Below are 24,460 nucleotides of genomic sequence, written 5' to 3'. Positions count from 1 at the left end.
TTTTAAAAACCCAGTATGAACAACCATATGGTCTTTGAGAAAGGATATCTAGTTCATTCCATATTTTTTCACCTAGAGCTACCCCAAAACCATGACCAGCAGATAAGAATCCAGTTTTTTAAACTTCCCAGGGCAGAAACTAGCTAGATATTCACCAAATACATTTCCTCTTTCTGTGCACCCAGATAAACTACACTTCCCAACCCCCTTGCACTTAGAAGGGACCGTATGATCAGTTCCTGTAAATGAAATGTGAGAAGGGATGTGCCTCTGCCCCATCAAGGCAGTTAAGAGGGATGCACCTTCTCCGTGTGCTCTCTCTTTTCCCTTGTGTGCTACCTGGATGATGCCAGGGTGCCTCTGAGGTGACATGTTGAGGATGGTAGAGCCACAGCATGGAAGGAGCTTGATCCTTAACCAGCTGTGTGCAGAAGACCCACCTCCCGCCACTAACTGCATTGATCTTCGAGGTGAGCAAGAAATAAATTGTCATTATGATAAGGCAGGAGGGTTTGGGAGATTGTTTATTAGACCACTGGGCATTGGCCTACCTGCTAACTCTCCACTCCCCCCAAAAGAAATTTCTACCACTATAATCCACCATGCAATGTCTAAACAATGTTGCTTCACGTCCTTTTGTTCTAGTTGACTGCTAGAAGCCAGTGGATCTTAACCTTGAAGACAAGGACTTTTTAGAATATGATAAAAATCCAAAACACCTATCCTTAAGAAAATAAACAAATGCACTCATGCTCAAAACTGCCAAGGACTTCCTTGATGGTGCAGTGGTTAAGAATCTGCCTGCCAATGCAGAGGACACGGGGTCAAGCCCTGGTCTGGGAAGATCCCACATGCCGCGGAGCAACTAAGCCCGTGTGCCACAACTACTGAGCCTGCGCTCTAGAACCCATGAGCCACAATTACTGAACCCGCGTGCCACAACTACTGAAGCCCGGCACGCCTAGAGCCTGTGCTCTGCAACAAGAGAAGCCACCTCAGTGAGAAGCCTGCACACCGCAACGAAGAGTAGCCCCCGCTCGCTGCAACTAGAGAAAGCCCGCACGCAGCAACGAAGACCCAATGCAGCCAAAAATAAATAAATAAAATAAATTTATTTAAAAAAAAAAAACTTTGCCTAAAATTTCAAGATGTTTTCAGAATTATCCCAAGCTCATAAACAGACCCCAGGCGAAGATCCCTGCTATTAGCAATTAGTGTATTAGGAATGTAGAGGAGCCTTCAGTAAGTATTAAGTATATATTATTTTCAATCTTTCCAGTTTTACTTCTCATCCCCTTCCTATACAGCTGCAGTCATATTCATGTCTTTGATCTTTGGATTTTAAAAATGTAAAAAATCTAGTTCTCCAACACTGATTTTTCTCTCCCAGAGCAAAGATGTCAGTGTAACAGTCTCAGTGCCAAACATCAATTCTGTGACCAGGCCTTCTGATTTCTGTACTGACTGTGAGCAGTCTCTGCATCAGAACCATCAACGATGTGACGGTTGATATTCTATGCCAGGCACTGTGCAATTGCTTTTGGAAACAGAACCTTAACTCCCTAGCATGAACCTTGAGACCTTTTCAATTTTGCCCTGTCAAGCTCTCTAACCTCATTTCTCATCAGTACCCCACATAAACTCTTTGTTCTTTTTTTTTTTTTGGCTGCGTTGGGTCTTCATTGCTGCTCGCGGGCTTTCTCTACTTGTGGCGAGCGGGGGCTACTCTTTGTTGCGGTGCGCAGGCTTCTCACTGAGGTGGCTTCTCTTGTTGCGGAGCACAGGCTCAGTAGTTGTGGCTCGCGGGCTCTAGAGCGCAGGCTCAGTAGTTGTGGCGCACGGGCTTAGTTGCTGCACGGCATGTGGGATCTCCCCTGACCAGGGCTCAAACCTGTGTCCCCTGCATTGGCAGGCGGATTTTTAACCACTGTGCCACCAGGGAAGTCCAAACTCCTTGTTCTTATAATATCACACTGTTCATGATGCACGGAATCTACCACACTCTTTCGTGCCTCTGTGACTTTGCCTGGAATGTCCTCTCCCTTGACTGTCCAAAATCTCCTATTATCTTCTAGGGTTCAGCCCAAACATCAACTTTCTGGTAACCATCCCTGGCCTGCACACTCCTGAGTGAAGTGTCCCCAGGAGTGCTCCCATGGTACTCATCACACGCAGTGAAGATTTGCTGCTCTGCCTCCCATGGGACTCCTTGAGGGTAAAGACTGTCTTTTATTGCATGCCCTTTTTTTATGATTTTTTTTTTTAAAGATCAAATTTATAGAGAGAATGTTTTGCTTATCTCTTTTAAATTTTATTTATTTATTTATTTATGGCTGTGTTCGGTCTTCGTTTCTGTGCGAGGGCTTTCTCCAGTTGTGGCAAGTGGGGGCCACTCTTCATCGCGGTGCACGGGCCTCTCACTATCGCGGCCTCTCTTGTTGCGGAGCACAGGCTCCAGACACACAGGCTCAGTAATTGTGGCTCACGGGCCCAGCTGCTCCGCGGCATGTGGGATCTTCCGGGACCAGGGCTCGAACCCGTGTCCCCTGCATTGGCAGGCGGATTCTTAACCACTGCGCCACCAGGGAAGCCCCTATGATTTATTTTTTATTGAAGTATAGTTAATTTAAAATGTTGTGTTAGTTTCAAGTGTGCAGCAATGTGATTCAGTTATATACACCTGGCAAAAGCACACCTGGGTCTCAGCCCTCTGTTTCCACGTTAGTCTCTCTTCCAGGGGACTCCATTCTTTTTCCTTTATGCCAGCCTATTCTATACCTCAAGGAATATGACTGCTGATGGATCCTAAACCTCGTATGTCAGAGCTTCCATTACCATGGGTGATTTTTCTCAGGTTCCGGGGCAAAAAACAATCCAGAAGGGTGCTGGCCTGGCTTAGGTCAGATTCTTACTCCTGTATCAATTGTGGTGGGCTATGTAATGGATTTCTCAAAGATGCCCACATCCTGATCCCCAGAATCTGCTTTACATGGCAAAAGGAATCTTATAGATGTGACTAAGTTAAGGATCTTGAAAGAAAGAGATATCTTGGATTATGTGCGTGAAGGCAATATAATCACAAGGGTCCTTAAAACAGGGAAGCAAGAGGATCAGAGAGACACAAAGAAAGAGAGAGAGAGAGACAAAGGCAGAAGCAGAGGTCGTAGAGGAGAGAAGATGCTATACTGTGGCTTTGAAGATGAAGGAAGTGGCCTCAAGTCAAGAAATGTAGGCAGCCTCTGGAAGCCAGAAAAGGCAAGGAAATGCATTTTCCCCTTGAGCCTCAAGAAGGAATGCAGGCTTGCTGGCACCAATGTTATCCCAGTGGAACGATTTTGGACTTCTGACCTCCAGAACTGTACAATAATAAATCTGGTTGGTTTTAAGCCAATGAGTTTGTGGTACAACCTTACAGCAGCAATAGGAAACTAATATGCCAATCAAATATGGCCAAGGAACTGGCTGAGATTTGTCCAGCTTGAGTCACAGCCTGACTCACATTGATTTCCTATGACCAATACCAGCCATAATAGTATCTATGTTCTAGGCTATATTAGAGAGCCAACAGATGTGGAATTGTTATTTTTATTTGTTTAAGCTATTCAACTCCCTTGAGTATCCTCAACATCTAAGATTTCTTTGGTGTAATATGACCAGTTGGTAAATTAAAGGTAAGGATTCTAATATGTTGACTTTCTGAATAATTTTAATATATACATTCTAAAAAGAACTAAATTTTATAACAGATTATATAATGATATAACATTATAAGATTTAATTCTCTATTCAATCACTACCATTGAATGTCTCCCATGTACCAGACACTGTCCACCCAGGTGTTGGTGATCATAAACAAAAATTTATATGTGAACAAAATACAAATGCTCTCTGCTTTCACAGTGTGTATTTTTGAATAGGGGAGATAAATACTAAATAAACACAAATAAATATGTAACTACAAATCATAATGATGTTCTGGAGGCAAAGAGGAGACAAAATATGAAATGAAATTTAGCTGGGAAACAAGTCAGAGAACTTTTAGAGTTTTTGTCTCTTCAGATTTCAAGGTTAAATAATCCATCAGAAATAAAAGTGAATTAGCTGCACTGATCTCTTTCAACCTTAGGTAAATGTAACATATTTCCAAACAAAGGCCCACTCTGAATTTTGGACATATGGCTTCTCCTTTACTTTCTTCTATCTTTTATTTATTCTAAATAGCCTATTAAGGATTGGTGGTGACTTCTTGTGGAGCCTTTCCTTGAGCTTTCGGGTGAGGCAGTCTTTTTTTTTTTTTTTAATTTTTATTTATTTATTTATTTATTTTTGGCTGTGTTGGGTCCTCACCCCTGTGCGAGGGCTTTCTTCAGTCGTGGCAAGCGGGGGCCACTCCTCATCGCGGTGCGCGGGCCTCTCACCATCGCGGCCTCTCTTGTTGCGGAGCACAGGCTCCAGACGCGCAGGCTCAGTAGTTGTGGCTCACGGGCCCAGCCGCTCTGCGGCATGTGGGATCTTCCCAGACCAGGGCTCGAACCTGTGTTCTCTGACATTAGCAGGCAGACTCTCAACCACTGCGCCACCAAGGAAGCCCCGAGCCAGTCTTTAAAATAGAAATATATGTATCTAAAAGGAAAAATTCTCTCTAAATGTATTTAAGCACATGTGTGTGCTGAAAGGTAGCAAGTAAGATAAATCTAGAAAAAGCTTTGGCTGTATTTCTACCGTGGATATAGTTACAGAAGATATCCTGTTTATTTCCTCCCCTCTTTCTCTCAAATTGAATATCTGGGCTAAAGTTATTATTTTTATCTTTTTAAAATTCCTTTCCATAGTTTACCAAGAAGCTGTTTACACTTGGGATTGGATGGTAAAAATTAAGGCTGTGGAGAGGGTAAAGGGATCAGGAATCTTCCTGATTTTATGGGTGGATTCTTGCTATACAATGACTTCTAAACTTCAGCACTGCTGCTTCAAAGGCGAGCTTGTCCCGCTCACCTGCTATCAGCGGATTGCTGACCACAGGCACGCTGCTGCCTCTCAGCAAACGGGCTCTCTCCCAGCAAGGAGTTTGATAAAGATTGCAGAAGTCAAAAAAGGCACAATTGGGGGCTTCCCTGGTGGCGCAGTGGTTGAGAGTCTGCCTGCTAATGCTAGGGGACACGGGTTCGAGCCCTGGTCTGGGAAGATCCCACATGCCGCGGAGCAATTAGGCCCGTGAGCCACAACTACTGAGCCTGCGCGTCTGGAGCCTGTGCTCCGCAATGGGAGAGGCCGCGATAGTGAGAGGCCCGCGCACCGCGATGAAGAGTGGCCCCCGCTCGCCACAACTGGAGAAAGCCCTCGCGCAGAAACGAAGACCCAACACAGCCAAAAATAAATTAATTAATTAATTTTTTTAAAAAAGGCACAATTAATAAGACATCTGAAAGAAGTTGGAAGATGCTATTGGTTCCTTATTCCCTACAAATGGTTTAATCTCCTTAGTCTTTCTTAAAAGAGGGGAAAGAAATCACACACACATACATACTCACATACACATATACAGTCTTGGATTACAATGGGATCTGTGTTTAACCATCAGATCAGATCTTATCATGAGGGCAATTTCTGGGGCCAAGTGACTCAAGGTATGAATTTGTGAATTAAGTTGTAGAATCTCAGATCTTGGTTGGTGAAACCATCATCCTTATTATCACAGTTATGAGTGATTTCTGAGGGTCAGAATCCAGACTATGTAGTTAATATACATCATATTGCCATAATTATTTCTCACAACGACTCTGAAAGATAGAAACCTTTATTCCCATTTTACAAATGAGTGAAAAGACACTTAGAAAACTAAGAAGAGTAGAGCCAACATTTAAACCCAAACTAAACTTTCCACATCCCAGGACGCTCTCTGACTGCATATCAGTATTGTTTTCATTGTTCATTGACTTTAAAATCTCAACCTAAATAAATAATAGTACACAATTTTCTGACTTTGGAATTGTTAAGCCTTAAGCATTGTTTTGAATACATCCAAATTTTTTGCCTTCATTAACTCTACACATATAAATCTGTCAGTTTAGATCCCAACAATAGTTTAATCTTATTTTCCAAAGAGCAATTCTTTAAACTACTAATTTACTACATCTTTCATCCAGTGTGTATGCCAGTTCTGTGTTTTTTAAACTAATGCTGGCTTTCTCAAACCAATGTTCACTGTGAAGAGAAGGCATTCTTTAGAGAAAGCCACTTTCCTATTAACATTATTAAACTCTTTTATCTTGTGGAGAAATCTATCACAAAAATGCAGTAGTTGAGATATACTGGGTTTTATTGTGTTAACAAATTAATCCTGAATTCTCAGTGGCTTAACATAATGAAGACTTATTTCTCGCTCATCCTACATGTCTATCACAGGTCAGCAAGAGTCTCTGTTCCATTCAAGGACCCAGGCTGGCCAAGACCCCACCAACTTGTAGGTGCTCCATATGGAACACATAACTTCCTCAATTAGGAAAGAAGAAAGCCTGGAAAATTATACATAGGCTGTTTATTGCTTCAGTCTGAAGATCAGTTTTGCTCCCATTTCATTGGCCAAAACTAGTCACGTGGGCTCACATACTATAAAGAGGCTCAGAAATGGAGGAGAGCAGATGGGACATTTGGTGAGCATTACTGTTTCTCCCGCGAATAATATAATAATTTTCTTGTCTTTTATTCATCTTTCTTGTCCTTTGAGAACAGCATAAATTATTGGTCAAGCTGCATGAACTCACATAGAAACCCTTTTTAAATTGTACTGTTTTGTCTTTTATGCTCATTTATAATCTGTATCTATTTGAACTAGTTTAAGAATTACAGTATGAAAAAAAAGAGTGGTTTCTTGATGTGCCAGCTAACAATTTCCATTGAGGAAAAATAGGCCTCTGCAATGCCCCTCCTCCTTTTCTATTTTTACCCTTGTAATTTGACAGCACTTTTCCATGATCTGGATGCATAACCCCACTACAAAGAAAGATAAACATTCTCTTATATATAGATGACATGTCTATTCAAACACTCCAAGACTGGCTTTAAGATAGAATCGACCTCCGTATCACATGACTTCCCCAAAAAAGCCTAGAGACCAAGTATTCTAGAATTAGAGTCATTATTTTTGCTCAGTATCACCCAACATTAAATGAGTTCATAATTTAAAACTCCATAAATCCATTCATCAATATTTTACAACCAGTTTAACTTAATATGTCCACCAGAAAATTATATTTCTTAAAGGTATACATTTTCTGGGTCCTTTACTGAAATAGCTTTATGGCCAAGGTCAGTGTTTACTTATAGCTGCTCTAAAGTTTTTCCAGAATGAAATGATTTTGTACGTGATCAGGGTAAAGAACTTTGACCTCTGAGAGCTCATTTGTCTGTGTTTTTGAGCTCACCAAATATTACTTTTTGAAAAGAATATTGCCCGCCTAAAGATGCCACCATAGCCATCTCTGTGCAGAGGTGAGGTGACTACTTTATGAGATCCCTAAATTGTGATCCCAGCCAGTTTGGTGTTAAAAGCCAAGACCTGTGGCTCTACACGCTGAATAAGTGCTGCTTTCCAGACACATGTCAGGGATGATAGCCCCAAACCTACTACCCGTCCATCCCTATCAAAACTCCCAGAGAGAAAAGCAATATTTATTAATGATTGCCCAAAGAATGTGCAGGCTACCCCTCTTTCTCTCTTACTACTCAAAGTGTGATTCAAAGACCAGAAGCATCTGCGTCTTGTTAGAGCTTGTTAGATTTGCAAAAACTGAGACCCTAACTCAAACCTAGTAAATCAGAATCTGCATTTTAACAAGCCTCATATGCACAGTAAAGTTTGAGAAGCACCACTGTAAACCACATTCCTAATCTGGGGTACATGGATCGCTGGATAGGCCTCAGGAAGACTGATTTCCTTGACGTATTTCAGTGTTGTGCACGTGCGTTTGTGCGTTTTCTGGGGAGAGGTTGCATGACTGTCATCAGATTTTCCAAAGGGTTTGCTTCAAACATGTTCACATAGGTTAAAACCCCTCGCTGTGGAGTTTCTAAAGAATTTCTTTGATCTCGACTAGAGCATCAGAGAGGTTTGTACCTTTACCACCTCTATTAGTTATCTGTTGTTGCATAACAAGTTACTCCCAAATTTAGTGGTTTAAAATACAAGTATTTGGGCTTCCCTGGTGGCACAGTGGTTGAGAGTCTGCCTGCCGATGCAGGGGACGCGGGTTCGAGCCCTGGTCTGGGAGGATCCCACGTGCCGCGGAGCGGCTGGGCCCGTGAACCACAATTGCTGAGCCTGCGCGTCTGGAGCCTGTGCTCTGCAACAAGAGAGGCCGCGATGGTGAGGGGCCCGCGCACCGCGATGAAGAGTGGCCCCCACTTGCCGCAACTAGAGAAAGCCCTCGCACAGAGGCGAAGACCCAACACAGCCATAAATAAAATAAATAAATAAAAATAAATTTTAAAAAAATAGTCCACATCAAAAAAATCTTTTAAAAAAAAAATACAAGTATTTATTAAATCACAGTTTCTGTGGGTTCAGAATCTGGGAGTGGCTTGCCTGGGTGCTTTGACTCAGCATCAATCAGAGGATGCAGTTATCTGAAGGTTCAGCTGGGTCTGGAGAATCCACTTCCCAGCTCCCTTACATAGCTATTGTCAGAGGCCTCAGTTCTTTACTGGCTGTTGGTTGGAGACCTCAGTCCCTCACTTAAGCGGATCTCTCCATAATCTGCCTGAGTGTCCTCTTGACATGGCAGCTGGCTTCCCCCAGAGTGAGTGAACTGAGAGAGAGACAGAGTGAGACAGAAAATCACAGTGCCTTTTATGACCTATCTCCAAGTCACACACCATCACTTTAGCCCTAGTTATTCTATCTCACAATGTTTTTTTGAGGATTGGATGATGTAATGCATGTAAATAAATACTTTGGTCAAGTATTTCTCACATGGTAATGACTCAGTAAGTATAACTATTGCACTGAAGGCTACTTTAAGGAGAAATTCTATGAAGATCACTGTTATACAAACTGTAAGGGTATTATTGAGGATATTGTCCACAGCAATCTCTTCATAAAAAAAAAAAAAAAGCCCTGGGAGGATTTCTCCTTGGCCTCAGTGAAAGGAATAGATAGTCATCTCATGGATATTGTGAGTTAGGTGATTATGTACTTCCTGTGTTGGCTGCTAGAAAGCACATAACCACATTCATGGTCTGACCTTAATAAGGGAATGGAGACCCTTTCAGGAAGCATTTTGTGCTCTTATCTTGCTCTTAGCTTTATGTTATTTTCCTACCCTATATTCCACCTATTCTGGTTCTCTCACATGTCTAAAATAAAGTTTGATTTTGTTTCATTATATGTAGTTTTATAAACTATTAAAACCTCCTTGGAACCACACAAAATATAAAACAATGTTTCCAATTTCACTCATAAGAAAGTAGACATTAGTTATAGGAAATTTGACCTGGCATATTCTCTCCATAAATGGAGGGATATGGAATCTAAACATTTTTTAGTAAGAGTCACCTATAATGAAAATTAAGAAAATCCCCCCCATGCAAAAACACAAAAAATTTTAGCACAATTTTAGGGTGGCTTTTGTAGCACACTGGAGCCCTTCCACAAGCCCAGGTTGAGAACCAGTGCCTGTGGGATTTCTCTGATATTTAATTCAGAGGATTCATCTGTCCTCTTTTATTTATTTATTTATTTATTTATTTATTTTTTAAAAATTATTTTATTTATTTATTTTATTTTTGGCTGCATTGAGTCTTTGTTGCTATGCGTGGGCTTTCTCTAGTTGGCAGTGAGCTGGGGCTACTCTTCATTGAGGTGCGCGGGCTTCTCGTTGCGGTGGCTTCTCCTGTTGAGGAACACGGGCTCTAGGCATGCAGGCTTCAGTAGTTGTGGCACATGGGCTCAGTAGTTGTGGCTCCCAGGCTCTAGAGCACAGGCTCAGTAGTTGTGGCGCACGGGCTTAGTTGCTCCATGGCATGTGGGATCTTCCCGGACCAGGGCTCGAACCCGTGTCCCCTGCATTGGCAAGCAGATTCTCAACCACTGCGCCACCAGGGAAGCCCCATCTGTCCTCTTTTAAAGCACACTCTTCAAATGGAGCCTGCATGCCCCTGGGGGTACTCTAAGACTTTTCGGGAGATGGAATGGCATGAATATGCTACGGAGTCCAAGCTCGCTCTGCTTGCCTCACTACAGGCCAATAAATCAGGAGACGAAGTGTTGAGGCAAGGAATAATGACTTTATTTGGAAAGCTGGCAGACTGAGAAGATGGGAGACTAGTGTCCCCAAAAACCATCTTAGTGGGGGGGTCTGGATGCCAGTTTCTTTTATAGAACAGAGAGGGGGAGGAGGTGAGGAAGTAAAGTAAAAAAGCCATTCGTTTTGCAAAATATCTCCTGGCTTGGCCAGCATTGGGAGGGGATGTGTTAATTTCTTCTTTTCTGCAGCCATTCACATTGGGCAGGGTCAGATTATCTCCCTGTGAGCTGAACAAAGGCACTTTAGTTTAACATTCAGGCAGAGGGGCAGGGTTCCCTGAAGCAGGCCATTATGTATGGTTATAATAACAAAAGCAATGAAAAGCAAAGTTCAAAATAAAAGAAACAGCTTCAACATGGAGTCAGATTTTGCTTTTCCCTGTTACAAATAGTTTTTGGACCATCAGTTTCCAAATCCTCAGATTCCATAGGCATTATTTTCTAGACTTGATCTGCCTGAGAATGTGCCACAGTCAAGACATCATGCCTGTTCTCCTTGCCCACCTTCCCTCACCTTTCATAATTGCATTTCCCCACATTACAAAATAAAGACATGTCTCTCATGCATCCCCAAACTTACTATATTGTACTGCTCTGAGAGTAAAAACCACAGAGTGAAAACATAAGGAGAATTCTAAATATCTGTGTTGATAAAGCCATCTTTAATTAAGATACTGTTACTGAATTGGTTGACTTAGACCCTCGCTGGGCTGATACCCCTTGTCTTTGCCAGGTAGCTTCTTTCCCCCTCAGATTCGCACAACCAATAACAAAACCGATGCTGAGACTGGAACAGCACAAGTTTTAGTCAATGGCCAAAGAATGAAAAAGTGGGAACTTAGTTTGCAAATCAACTTCTCAACCCAACTGGAGCAGAGACACCAAATATATAGGAGGGTCAGAGTAAAAGAGAGGGAATTGGAAAGAGAACACATTATCTGAGAACAGGAGTGTGGTTTAGACCCACAGAGGCAACACTCCTTTTCAGTGTTTGTATGGGCTTTTCCAGTTGTTGTCATGGCAGTTGTCAACCGTCATGGTGCTGGTGGGTGTGTCATTGAAACATGCAAATGTATTATAATGAGTGTATAATGAGGGTTAAAGGCAACTGGAGGTCAGATCTTCTACCATCTTGGGCCTAGTGAGTTCTAATCAGGTCTTTTTTTTCTCTTTGCAGTTTCCTCCTGAAACTAAGACAAAAGTAATTGGTTCCCATTCGAGAGAGGGGCAGGAGAATGATTCTGGGGCAACAGCCTTGGTAACAATACCATAAACCCAAATAGACCTTGGCACCATTCTCTGTCTTAAATATATATCTGTTAAGATTGAAGCAAAGTGTTAGATATCTCTGTTGGGGTGTTTCAGTCTTAGATGTATGGCGTAGTGGGGCAGTAGAAGTCATGGCAATTTTTTGCTCAACAACTTCATCCCTTCCAATTTTTACCTATTATCACAAAATGTATTGCCCCTGAGATAGATTCTTCTGAGAGCAAAAAAAAAGAAAAAAAAAAGAGCCTCAGTAAGACAAAGTAGCCGTCTCTTATTTCATTCAGTAACAAACTCCTGGCAAAGCTCCATGACTTATGTAAATACCTTGGCATTAGAATTAGGAAGGAAGAAGATAGGTGGTGGGAGGCACACTAACTCTTACGTTTGATCTGAAAATGAAACCGTATTTCTTCTGATGGAAAGTAAGTGCGATTGGGCTCATTGGTTTGACAAAAGGGCTGGTTTGATCAACTATTTTACATGTCAGATATTTTCCAGAGATTGAATGAACTAAATGTAAATATCCAAGGATTTAAGAAAAAAATAAGTAAATCACATATAATAAGATAAAATATGTTTGCAAAAGGGAATTGACATTAACAATTTTTCAACTTTCCCAACCCTTTCTGGGTAAATTGATATGCTTCTAAGTAAGCCAGTAAGAGTAACTAATACTCATTTGATAACTCTGAGTGAAGCCCTATTGGGAGATTTGCAGAAATGAGAGAATTCTAATGACTAAGTAACAAATACTTTGCAAGTTAGGAGGTTTCTAATTCTGTGCTTTCAACAAAATTGAAGGAGCACCTAATCAAGCTGTCAGTTGCTGTATTTTTAGCACATAACTTGAAAGAAGGTTTTAAAAATTGAGTAATATTACCACAATAAAACTTCTTCCATTCCCATTACTTACGGGAATAAAGATTTCTCAGAGCGTACATCATTAAATTTCTTTTGAAAATTGAATAGAATTGATGTTGAAAATTCCATCTTCTAATGATGTGATAGTTATCCATAGATGCACGTAAAATGTGAGCAGTAAGGGTCGCCACATCATGGGACCGCCGTGAACAGTAAATAAACTAACCAAAAAGGACACAGACCATGTGTGGCAAAAAATCAACAGCAATACACATTAACTATTATTATTATTATTATCATTATTAGCCCTGTAGTTGGCATAGAAGTGACAATCATATGAATCACAGCTGTTTCCACATGCACTTCCAAAATGTTTTATGTTAATAATTATTTATCAAATCATAATATATGTATGTTTTGGTAAATTGGCCCTGAAAATAATTTTTCTGGCAGAGAAGTATGTTAGAATTATCTACTAAAGATTTTCAAACATTAGGATATATTACATTAGGATAAAAAGTATGTGGGGAAGTGCAAGAGAAATAAGTCTGAAAAGAAAAGGCAGCAATGTAAAACTCCGAAGTTAAAGAAGAGTTTGTTTATGTATTTTTTTAAATGGCTTATGATACATATCAAGGTGGTATAATATTTGGATTATGATACATTTTAAAGAGTGATGTAACCATTTTAATGTAAAATATCAAAGTTACCTGTGATCATTTTGTAACATATAGAAATATCAAAGCACTATGTTGGGCTTCCCTGGTGGCGCAGTGGTTGAGAATCCGCCTGCCAATGCAGGGGGCACGGGTTCGAGCCCTGGTCTGGGAAGATACCACATGCCGCGGAGCAACTAGACCCGTGAGCCACAACTACTGAGCCTGCGCGTCTGGAGCCTGTGCTCTGCAACAAGAGAGGCCGCGATAGTGAGAGGCCCGCGCATCGTGATGAAGAGTGGCCCCCGCTTGCCGCAACTAGAGAAAGCCCTCGCACAGAAACGAAGACCCAACACAGCCAAAAATAAATAATTAATAAATAAATTTTAAAAAAAAAAGCACTATGTCACGTGCCTGGAACTAGCATAGTGCTGTAGGTCAATTACACTTCAATTTTTTAACTATTAATAAATAAATGTATCTAACTTAGAATATGGAGGAATTTATACACTTTGCAACTACTTAAACTTACCACGAAATTTTTTTATAACCTAAAAAATAGACTGGGCACATCTATTATGAAAATATCATGAAGACCACTGCCCTGGAGCTCTGTCTTTTATTTCCATTCACTCTGTACCACCTGCTCACTCACTCTCATTGCTCAATTAGCCTCTTTATCATCAACTTTATATATCTGGAGAGAGAGAGAGAGGGAGAGAGAGGGACAGAATATGTATGTAAATAATTATTATATATAAAGTATGATATGGGGCTTCCCTGGTGAAGCAGTGGTTTATCCGCCTGCCGGTGCAGAGGTCACGGGTTCAAGCCCTGGTCAGGGAGGATCCCACATGCCGCGGGGCAGCTAAGCCTGTGCGCCACAACTACTGAGCCTGCGTGCCACAACTACTGCAGCCTTTGCGTCTAGAGCCCGTGCTCCGCAACAAGAGAAGTCACTGCAAGGAGAAGCCCGTGCACCGCAAAAAAGAGTAGCCCCCGCTCGCCGAAACTAGAGAAGGCCCACGTGCAGCAACGAAGACCCAGCACAGCCAAAAATAAATAAATAAATTAATTAATTTTTAAAAAATATATATATATAATATGTATAGAGAGAATATATAATATGTATAATTATTATATTCTCTCTATATCTATCTGGCCTCTGGTGGAGTTTGGGAAAGTAACTCATAATCAAGTAATCAAGCACTTCAGTATTTCTCAGCAAAACATATATATGTGTATATACATAGATAGATACAATTTTTCTAAAATTAAGACTTTAAAAAAGTCTTTGAATTCTGAAACACATCAGTCCCCAAGGGATTGTGAACCTGAAGAGATATAAAAACATCTATCATACACAGTCTTTCTTTCACCATGCATTTGACCTATTAGGTAGGGACTGGCGTTGAAGTTGGGTCTTGGAAACATTTTAAATGAGTAATAATGGGCACCATACAACTAATTTCCATTTACCATTTCCTGTTTACTAGAAACTTCTTAAAATCTCCTTCACTTACAGTCTCAAGAAAATGCTGGTAAACTTGCTTGACTTTCTGGAGATAATAATATAGACCCTAAAAGTTATCCTTTTCATGTTTCTGCTTCTTTACCCAAATGTTAAAGCCTTTCTCCTTTTATTACCCAGGAATTTTACTTGTGCCCCCAGAATCCCACTGAAGGAAGTTTCTGATTCATTCGCCCCTTAGGGGCATCTCAGTGTCCTCTTTTCTAACAGATGTAACAGGTTGGTTCCAACATTCGCATTTTTTTTCACCTTTGTTTCTCTAGATCAAAATTTCTAGAATCCTGTGTCTGTAATTTGCCATGAATACTTTTGTCATTTTCCTTTTTTCTATTTCCAATTCTCTCCTTTCCTTAATTGACCCCAAAATAATCATTCATCTATTTTGGAAATAAATTTTTCATGATAACCAAAATGCATGCAAAAATAAAATTAAGTATATTAGAATTTCATATAAAGAGAACTTGCACTTAGGGAAGGATTGCTGGCTTTACAAGTCTTTGATTATAATTTCTAGCCATTACTTTCATGCAGACAGCCCCTGATTCTCTATATATGCACCACAGTCACAATAATTTATGGGATAATGTGACTTTTCCCAAAAGATGAGACTGATAATTCATGTTCCCAGTTAATAAATGGCTTAATAACTCAAGCAGTTTCTCTCCTGCACATGCCCTCAGACCCAATTTAAACCAGGAATTCCCTGGCGGTCCAGTGGTTAGGCCTCGTGCTTTCACTGATGTGGCCCAGGTTCAATCTCTGGTCGGAAAACTAAGATCCCGCAAGCTGCATGGCGTGACCAAAAACAAAAAACAAAAAGCAAACTGTTGACCAACCTGGAATTAGTTTAATCTTTCAGGCTGATCATCCTAAAGTTTCTGTATACCACACTTTTCAAGACTGTGGCCTTTGCTGTGGTAGATGGTTCAAATCATAAGCATTAGACTCTCTACTTATTAAACTAGGCACACATCAAGTAAAAAATCTTAAGCTCTGTGTATGTGACAATAATTAGGGGTACAAAATGATTTTTCCACAAGACTCGCAGAGAAAGTTTGTGATCTGTACAAATTGTAAAAGCATGGCCCTAACAGAGGAAGATGTGAGACCCCTAATCCCTGAGGTAACATTAAGGGCTTCTCTGTCATTTGTGAATAGTTCTGTTCTCTCAGCAATACTCTCTCAAGTAAGTAACAGTTGGTGTCTCTTTGTCACTGGCACTTTATGACTAGACCCAGCTCCAGCCCTGACATCATGACACATAAGAAGCAAGAAGCTATAGTTATGTTCATCATAATGCATTCCTGCAGACTAAAAGTCAATAACCACTTGACATTCAGAAAACGTCCTCATGCTGGCAAGTCCAATGCTTCAGTCTGCTGGAGCTGCCATAACTAAATACCACAGACTTTGGGTCTTAAACAGCAGACATTTATTTTCTCAGCTCTGGAGGCCAGAAATCCAAGATCAGGGTGCCATCATGGTTGGGTTCTAGTGAGGATTCTCTTCCTGGATTGCGCATTGCCATCTTCTTGCTATGTCTCCACGTGGTGGAGAGAAAGAGGGCAAGCTCTGGCATCTCTTCCTAAAAGTCACTAACCCCATCATGAGGGTCCCACCCTGATGACCTCATCTAAATCTAATTACCTCCCAAGTATCCTATCTCCAAATACCATGACAATGGAAGTTAGGGCTTAAACATATTAATTTCAGGGTTGGGGGGGGACATAATTCAGTCCATAACAGCTTCATAATACCTTTTCGAAGCAAGCAATGAAATAGTTATGCAGAGGCTAAGTTCCATGGGAAAATCACCCGAAAGAAGTGATGTAGCAATAGAGGTACAGGTGCAAGGGCTTTATCGTAAACTTTATGTGCACGTGCACACACCCACACCACACCCACACACAATTTCACAACATGACATCTGAAAAATTTCCCCAAACTGCAGTGCTTGGTTCTGAACATAAGCAGCAATGCACTCTCCTGTTTGTTTCTATTTGGGAAATTTACATTTCAGAATAATTTGGGGTGTTTTTTGACAATTGCACCTGAAGACTAGCCAGAGAAACAAAAGTAAGGATCAGTCATTCTCCCCTGGCCCTTTTGCCTGCTGAAGGGAAAGTCTCCTTGTATATCTATATCCACAACTGAACCTTCAGAAAGAGCACTTCTTTGCCCATTACGCGATTGAATCAGTTAAGGAAAAAAGGAGTTGTTGTCGTTTATCATTAGTTCTTAATTCTTTTCAGTTTCTGCATGCATCCATGCTGCAGTGATTGGATTTAGCCTAGAGAGAATTCCAGAAATAAAAGATTATCCTTTCGAATACCTGTTCCTTCCTTGCTTGGTTTTTGTGTTTTGGGTTTGTTTTATTTTTACTAATAACCAATATGTCTCTGCCTCCCACCCAAGACCTACCTCCTCCATGAATCTTATTTCATTCCACTCTGAATTTTTCCTTTTTCTGGCTTTTAAAACATGTATCGTGGACTTCCCTGGTGGCGCAGTGGTTGAGAGTCCTGCCTGCCAGTGCAGGGGACATGGGTTCAAGCCCTGGTCTGGGAAGATCTCACATGCCACAGAGCAACTAAGCCCGTGCACCACAACTACTGACCCTGCATGCCAAAACTACTGAAGCCCGGGTGCCTAGAGCCCGTGCTCTGCAACAAGAGAAGCCACCGCAATGAGAAGCCCACGCACCACAAGGAAGAGTAGCTCCCGCTCACCACAACTAGAGAAAGCCAGTGCGCAGCAATGAAGACCCAAAGCAGCCAATAAATAAATAAATAAATAAAATATTAAAAACAAACAAACAACAAAAAAACATGTACTGTATGGGCTGCACAATCACTTCCTCAATAGTTTTCTAAGGTGGTCACACATAATATTCAATAAACATTTGATTGATTCATTGATACTCTGTATAAATATTTCTAGTCTATTAATTAGGTATCTGTTACACAGTTCTTAAAAAGAGAGAGTGAGAACAGGAGAGAGAGCAAGTTGTGTGCCACTGAGTTTCTTCCTGGAAGCCTCTTCATGGTTTATGCCACCCAAAGCATCTCCTCTGATCCACAGGGCCACCTGGCACAAAGCAGGACACCAGACATACCCACTCTTGGATGCCCACATGGATCTGGATAGTCTATCAACATCATCCCTCTCCCAACCCAGACTTTTGTTTGGAGAGGTGAGGCCTCCTTTCAAGGGACCACTCACCAACATTTAACTCTTGCTTTCTTTCCGATGTACTCTTCCTCTCCCAGTGCAGGATAAAAAACAAATTTTTAAAGAACTTTTTGCTCTGTTGACTGAAAAAAATGCACAACCTAAAAGGTGAGAGTTATGTTTTATTCGGCAGACAAAACTGAGGACTTAAACCTGGGACACAGCATGTCAGATAACTCTGAGAGACTGCTCGGAGGAGGCAAGAGAGGGGGAGCCAGGATAGACAGGAGTTTTTGCAACAAAGACCAGGTGGTCGGAACATCAAACGATTACTGGGAATTAAGGAAAACCAGATTATCTCAAGTTAAGGAATTTAGTGCTTTTCTATGTACGGGAAGATGCAAAGTCTGGGCTCACTGAAATCATCCCTTTGATTTGCAAGCTATCTGGGCCAGTATCCTGTGCTTTCGCATCCTGAGTGTCCTCAGGGTGTACCTTTGGGAGTGCCTGCAGTGGCTGACTGCTAGTTGGGGGATTGGGGGGTACCCTGCCTCTATCCTGAGTTGCCTCAGGGCTCACCATTCTGGTGGCTGTAATGGGATGGCTTGATGGCTGTGACATCCTTTGTTTACTGATATGGCAGGCAATGTTTTTCATTCACAGCTCTCAGGTAGGAATGAAAGGAGGTCAGGGCAAAGTGGAACTCACTTATCAAGTATTTTTTCCAACCTTTCTGCCTTATACTTGGTCCTGGATATTCAAACTTTAAAAGCAAGGAAACAAATGAACAAAAACAAGAAGTTGCTGCTTTGGGAGCTTCCTGGTGGTCCAGTGGTTAGGACTCTGTGCTTTCACTGCCAAGGGCCCAGGTTCAATCCCTGGTCTGGCAACTAAGATCCGGCAAGGCGTAGGGTGTGGCCAAAAAGAAAAGGAAGTTGCTGCCTTGGTTCTCTAATTCCATTATCCTTGGGACGTCACTGGCCTAACTTCCATCCCACAGCACTATTGGGGATGGGCTAGGGAAACAAAAGAAAACAGAGGGGACCACATCCATTCCTATTTTGAAACATCTTTTGGGTGCAGATTATGGTGATTTGGTTCAATATCCAAGGTAGTCTAATAATCATTGAAGGACTTATTAAAAGAATACATTTGAGAAACAGGATTTAGTAATAAATTCAAATAATTATTTTAAAATGAATCATAAAATTATGTTTGTCCTAGATTCCTGCAGTTTTCTCCATTTCTTAGCTCAAGCCACAACTTACCCTATCAACAACTTTTTTTTTCCTACAGAAATCCATTAACAATTTATATCTGTAAGGAGCAATTCTGATCATTTGACTGCTGTGAAAAGCAGTGGTTTGCTTTCAGCAAAGGTGACATTTTGCCCCTAATCAAGTAAGAGAATAGCTGTGTGAGTAGCTGTTATCTTGGTGTTAAAAAAATGGAGACTGTGCATCCCTAACAAAGAATGTGTTTGCAAGCTGTTGATCTCAGGGGAGATTCAGAGGAGGAAGTTAATATTTTCTTGCTGAATTCTATATCACCATAATACTTTGAATTGATTGTAAATAATGCAAAGGTTTGTATGAGTGAAAATTATCTATATCCAAAGAGCTGCAGGAAAGTAAATTTAGCTGCTGAAGATATATATGTTATAAAGCTTTTTATTAAGTGGTTAATATTACATTCTTCTCCCAATATTTTCTACATTCTTAGTACTGCTACTCAACTATGTTACAAGAGGAATTTATTACATTCATTGTATTCCCATTAATCTTTAAAAAAATAAATATTATATTGCTTTTCATTTTATTTCACTGCTATTGTTTTTCCACTAAGCAATGATTTTTACCATGAGGCTGAAAAAATCAATAGACATTTAACAAGTACTATACACAGGTTTATCATCAATCAAAAACCCCAAGGACCTAACACAGCACTTACTAAAATTGAGTTTGAATTCATCCTTGCTATTGTATTTTGTGAAACTTCTTTTAGAGGCTCTGGTTTATTTTACTGAGAAAATGATGCACTCCTCAATAATAACTGACAAAAGATTTAAGGAAATGTAATTCAGGAAAAAAAAATCATTTACTGCACATAGCTGGAACATGAAAATTTGGAACCCTTTTCTTCCACACTCATTCTACCTTGGTAATACAGTAGAGGAGGATATTTTGTGACTAATTTGGTTTTATGTAATTTTTACATAGCAAACCTTCACTTAAAAGGAGATTGAAGATAGAGCGTTTGCTTTCCAGGAAGGCAAAACCAAACTAATATATTTGAGGAAAAGCTGCAAAAAAAACCCATGAAGTTGCCTTTGGTTATCTGATTATATTACCTACCGCCAAGTCATGAAACTAAAACAAGTCAAAAACATAAGGATCAAATTATTAAAATGATTGTAACACTTCAGAGTTAGAATATAGCACTAAATACTACTAGAAGGGAAAATATATAGTTAACATTAAGGAAAGTTGAAAATATGTATACGGATGGACCTACAGATCAAAAGAATCTAGCTAGCAATGAAGGGTGCAGGTACTGAAAACCAGACAACTCCAGGTATAAAGATCCAGAGATGACAGAAACGAGCTGTCATGCCAGAACCGCAAACTTTTTGTACATCAGTTTCCTCGTATAATCCTCCGTCATCTGGTTACCTCTTCCTTTATCGTAGCCTATCACAGTCCAACCTGCAGTACTTCTTTGGGTTCTGGAACCCACCTGCGAGTTTCTGCCACCTGTCAGGAGGAATTTGATGGCTGAGTGTTTACCAAAGAATAATTCTCACTTATATTAACATGGCACAGCATCAACAGGGCTAGGAGCAGTCTCCTTCCACCTAGAGAAACTTGTAGCCATTATTTTTACACGTTATCCTCACTAAATTGAACTCAGTATTGTTTGAAATGGCAATGCTGTATGTATATGCATGTATACGGTTGTAAAGGAAACTTCTTAGGGAATGTTTTGTCTTTCCCGTTTTTTTTTTTTTTCATTAATTTTTATTGAAGTAGAGTTGCTTTACAACGTTGTGTTAGTTTCTGCTGTACAGCAAAGTGAATCAGTTATATGTATACATATATCCCCTCTTTTTTAGATTTCCTTCCCATTTAGGTCACCACAGAACACTGAGTAGAGTTCCCTGTGCTCTACAGTAGGTTCTCATTAGTTATTTTATTCATAGTAGTGTATATATGTCAATCCCAATCTCCCAATTCATCCCACCACCCACAGGGGAATGTTTAGATAGTTGAGAAAAGGAAAAGAAAGGAAAGGAGTAAAGGAGTAAACACTTTGTAGAGAATAAAATTTAGCAATTAGAAATAAATCTCTGCAAGAAACTGGGGATATTGTAAGTCTAACCATAAAATCTCTGGGCCCTTCTGTAGTCAATCTGTCCTCTGCATAAAAGCTCTCAGAGGTCTACCTCTCCCCTTTCTCCCACCTTTTGGTTTATAAATTGGAGTCAGGGGTATTTTGTTGAAAAGGACCAGCAAACCAAAAGGGGAGGGCTTCCCTGGTGGCTCAGTGGTTAAGAATCTATCTGCCAATGCAGGGGACATGGGTTCAAGCCCTGGTCCGGGAAGAGCCCACATGCGGCGGAGCAACTAAGCCCGTGCGCCACAACTACCGAGCCCTCGTGCCACAACTACTGAAGCCCGCGTACCTAGAGCCCGTGCTCGCAACAAGAGAAGCCACCGCAGTGAGAAACCCGCGCACCGCAATGAAGAGTAACCCCTGCTCGCTGCAACTAGAGAAAAGCCCGCATGCAGCAACAAAGACCCAACACAGCCAAAACTAAAAAATAAATAAAATAAATTAAAAAAAACAAAAAGGAGATAAGGCCCATTTAAAATTTGCAGTTTATGAAAAGGCAGGGCCTCTGGTCAGGTCCAAGTCTTCTCAACTTCTCTAAGGCTAATATTATTTTTGCAGAATATGATACTTGAGTATGTGGTAATCTATAAAATATGAGAAGAAAAATGAGGGCAACAAGCATCACTCCAAGCTTTAGTTAATATTCCTTTAGAACAGGGTGATTTTTCAGAGCCTTAAATGCTTATAACTGAAAATAGCTTTTATGAATAAGAACAAGGTAGATTCTGGCCAGATCAATACCTTGTTTTCAGGGGGCCAGGTTCTCATTCTATGTAACTATGGAAATCAGACTACGCAGGAAGGCAATCTTCCCCAGAGAGAGATGGGTACAGGTGAACCTTCTGATACTGCTAGTGAAATTAAAGTTCCAAATCCAGCTATGTTGATTGAATTCAACACACTCTAATGGGCATATGACTCCTCTTAGTATGCTTTATTTTAGTAAAGGGGAACAAAGCGCAAATAACATGATTGAAAGGCTTACTCGGCTTCTGAGTATCATGCCACTGAACAAACGCGGAAACGCCCTCTGCATCAAGAATCTGGAGTCTATTTAATATAACGTCCTTTACATTAAATAGACCTCCCTCCAACTGCTAACACATTAGCAGTTGGCTTTGATACATTGTATCTAAGTCAAATTACTGTTATTTTTTCTAACATAAATATGTCAGCTTTAAAATTTCAAGTTGTTGATCCTAATTATACTAAAATTAATCAGTTTAAAAACTATTTTCCTTCCTTCTATGACATTAGCACTTGTGTTAGTTTCCTATGACTACTGTAATAAATTATCAAAACTTAGTAGCTTAGAACAATACAAATTTGTTATTTTACACTTCGGGAGGTCAGAAGTCCTAAAGGGTCTTACTGTGCTAAAATCAAGGTTTTGGCAGGGCTGCATTCCTTCTGGAGGCTCTAGGAGAGAATCCATTTTCTTGCCTTTTCCAGTTTCTAGAGGGCCCTGATTTCCTTGGCTGGTAGCTCCCTATCATCTTCAAAGCCAGCAATGGCCAATCAAGTCTTTCTCGCATCGAATCAATCTTCATATTCATTTGTATCATTATTTTAGATTCCACATTCATGTGATATCATATGATATTTGTCTTTGTCTGACTTATGTCACTTAGTATGATAATCTCTAGGTCCATGTTGCTGTAAATTCTTTTTTATGGCTGAGTAACATTCAAATATATATATATATCACATCTTCTTTATTGATTCATCTGTCAGTGGACATTTAGGTTGCTTTTATGTCTTGGCTATTATAAATAGTGCTGCTATGAACATCGGGGTGCGTGCATCTTTTCGAATTAGAGTTTTCATCGTTTCTGGATTTGTGCCCAGGAGTGGGATTGTAGGATCATACGATAACTCTATTTTTAGTTTTTTAAGGAACCTCCATACTGTTCTCAATAGTGGCTGTACCAATTTACATTCCCACCAACAGTGTAGGAGGGGTCCCTTTTATCCACACCCTCTGCAGCATTTATTATTTATTATTATCTTCAATTTTTTGGAATAGTTTGAGAAGGGTAGGTATAAGTTCTTCTTTATTTATTTGGTAGAATTCCTCAGTGAAGCCATCTACTCCTGGACTTTTGTTTGCAAGGATTTTTTAAAATCACAGATTCTATTTCATTTCTAGCAACTGGTCTGTTCAATTTGTCTGTTTCTTCTTTTTTTTTAATTGGAGTAGAGTTGATTGACAATGTTGTGTTAGTTTCAGATGTACAGCAAAGTGATTTGGTTATACATATAAATGCATTCATTCTTTTTCAAATTCTGTTACCAATATAGATTATCACAGAATATTGAGTAAAGTTCCCTGTGCTATATGGTAGGTCCTTGTTGGTTATCTATTTTATATATAGTAGTGTGTGTGTGTTAATCCCGAGCTCCTAATTTATCCCTCCTCCCCATGCTACCCCTTTGGTAACCATAAGTTTGTTTTCTAAGTCTGTGAGTCTGTTTCTGTTTTGTAAATAAATTCATTTGTATCATTTTTTAAAATTAGATTCCACATATGAGTGATATCATTGTCTGTTTCGTCTTGACTCAATCTTGGCAGGCTGTATGTTTGTAGAAATTTGTCCATTTCTTCTAGGTTGTCCAATTTATTGGCATATAACTGTTCCTCTTATGATTTTTTGTATCTCTGCGGTATTGGTTTTTATTTCTCCTCTTTCATTTCTTATTTTGTTTATTCAATTAAATCAGACAGGTTTTTTTCAATATTTATTTATTTATTTATTTTTTTATTTTTGGCTGCGTTGGGTCTTCGTTTCTGTGCGAGGGCTTTCTCTAGTTGCGGCAAGCGGGGGCCACTCTTCATCACGGTGCGCGGGCCTCTCACTGTCGCTGCCTCTCTCGTTGCGGAGCACAGGCTCCAGACGCGCAGGCTCAGTAATTGTGGCTCACGGGCCTAGTTGCTCCGCGGCATGTGGGATCCTCCCAGACCAGGGCTCGAACCCGTGTCCCCTGCATTGGCAGGCAGATTCTCAACCACTGCGCCACCAGGGAAGCCCCAGACACAGTTTTAAACAATTGTTAACTGTGTATAATATTAATATGAAATTCCATGAATATACTATGTTTGAAATTGTTTATTAATTTAGATGTTAAAAGATACCCTTAAGGGGAAAACTTATTCTCTTACATCAATAAAGGAATATTAAGACTGAGCTAATGTTTCCTTCTTATTTAATATTTCTGCTGATAGAATGGCTTTCTGGTATATTATTCCACTTTTGTATTAGTGACAAATGATAAGTG

This window comes from Balaenoptera ricei, chromosome 12 (assembly GCF_028023285.1).
Source record: "Balaenoptera ricei isolate mBalRic1 chromosome 12, mBalRic1.hap2, whole genome shotgun sequence".
In the NCBI taxonomy this organism is placed as follows: Eukaryota; Metazoa; Chordata; class Mammalia; order Artiodactyla; family Balaenopteridae; genus Balaenoptera; species Balaenoptera ricei.
The sequence above is the reverse complement of the archived record's forward strand: the minus strand, read 5'-3'. Positions refer to the sequence as shown.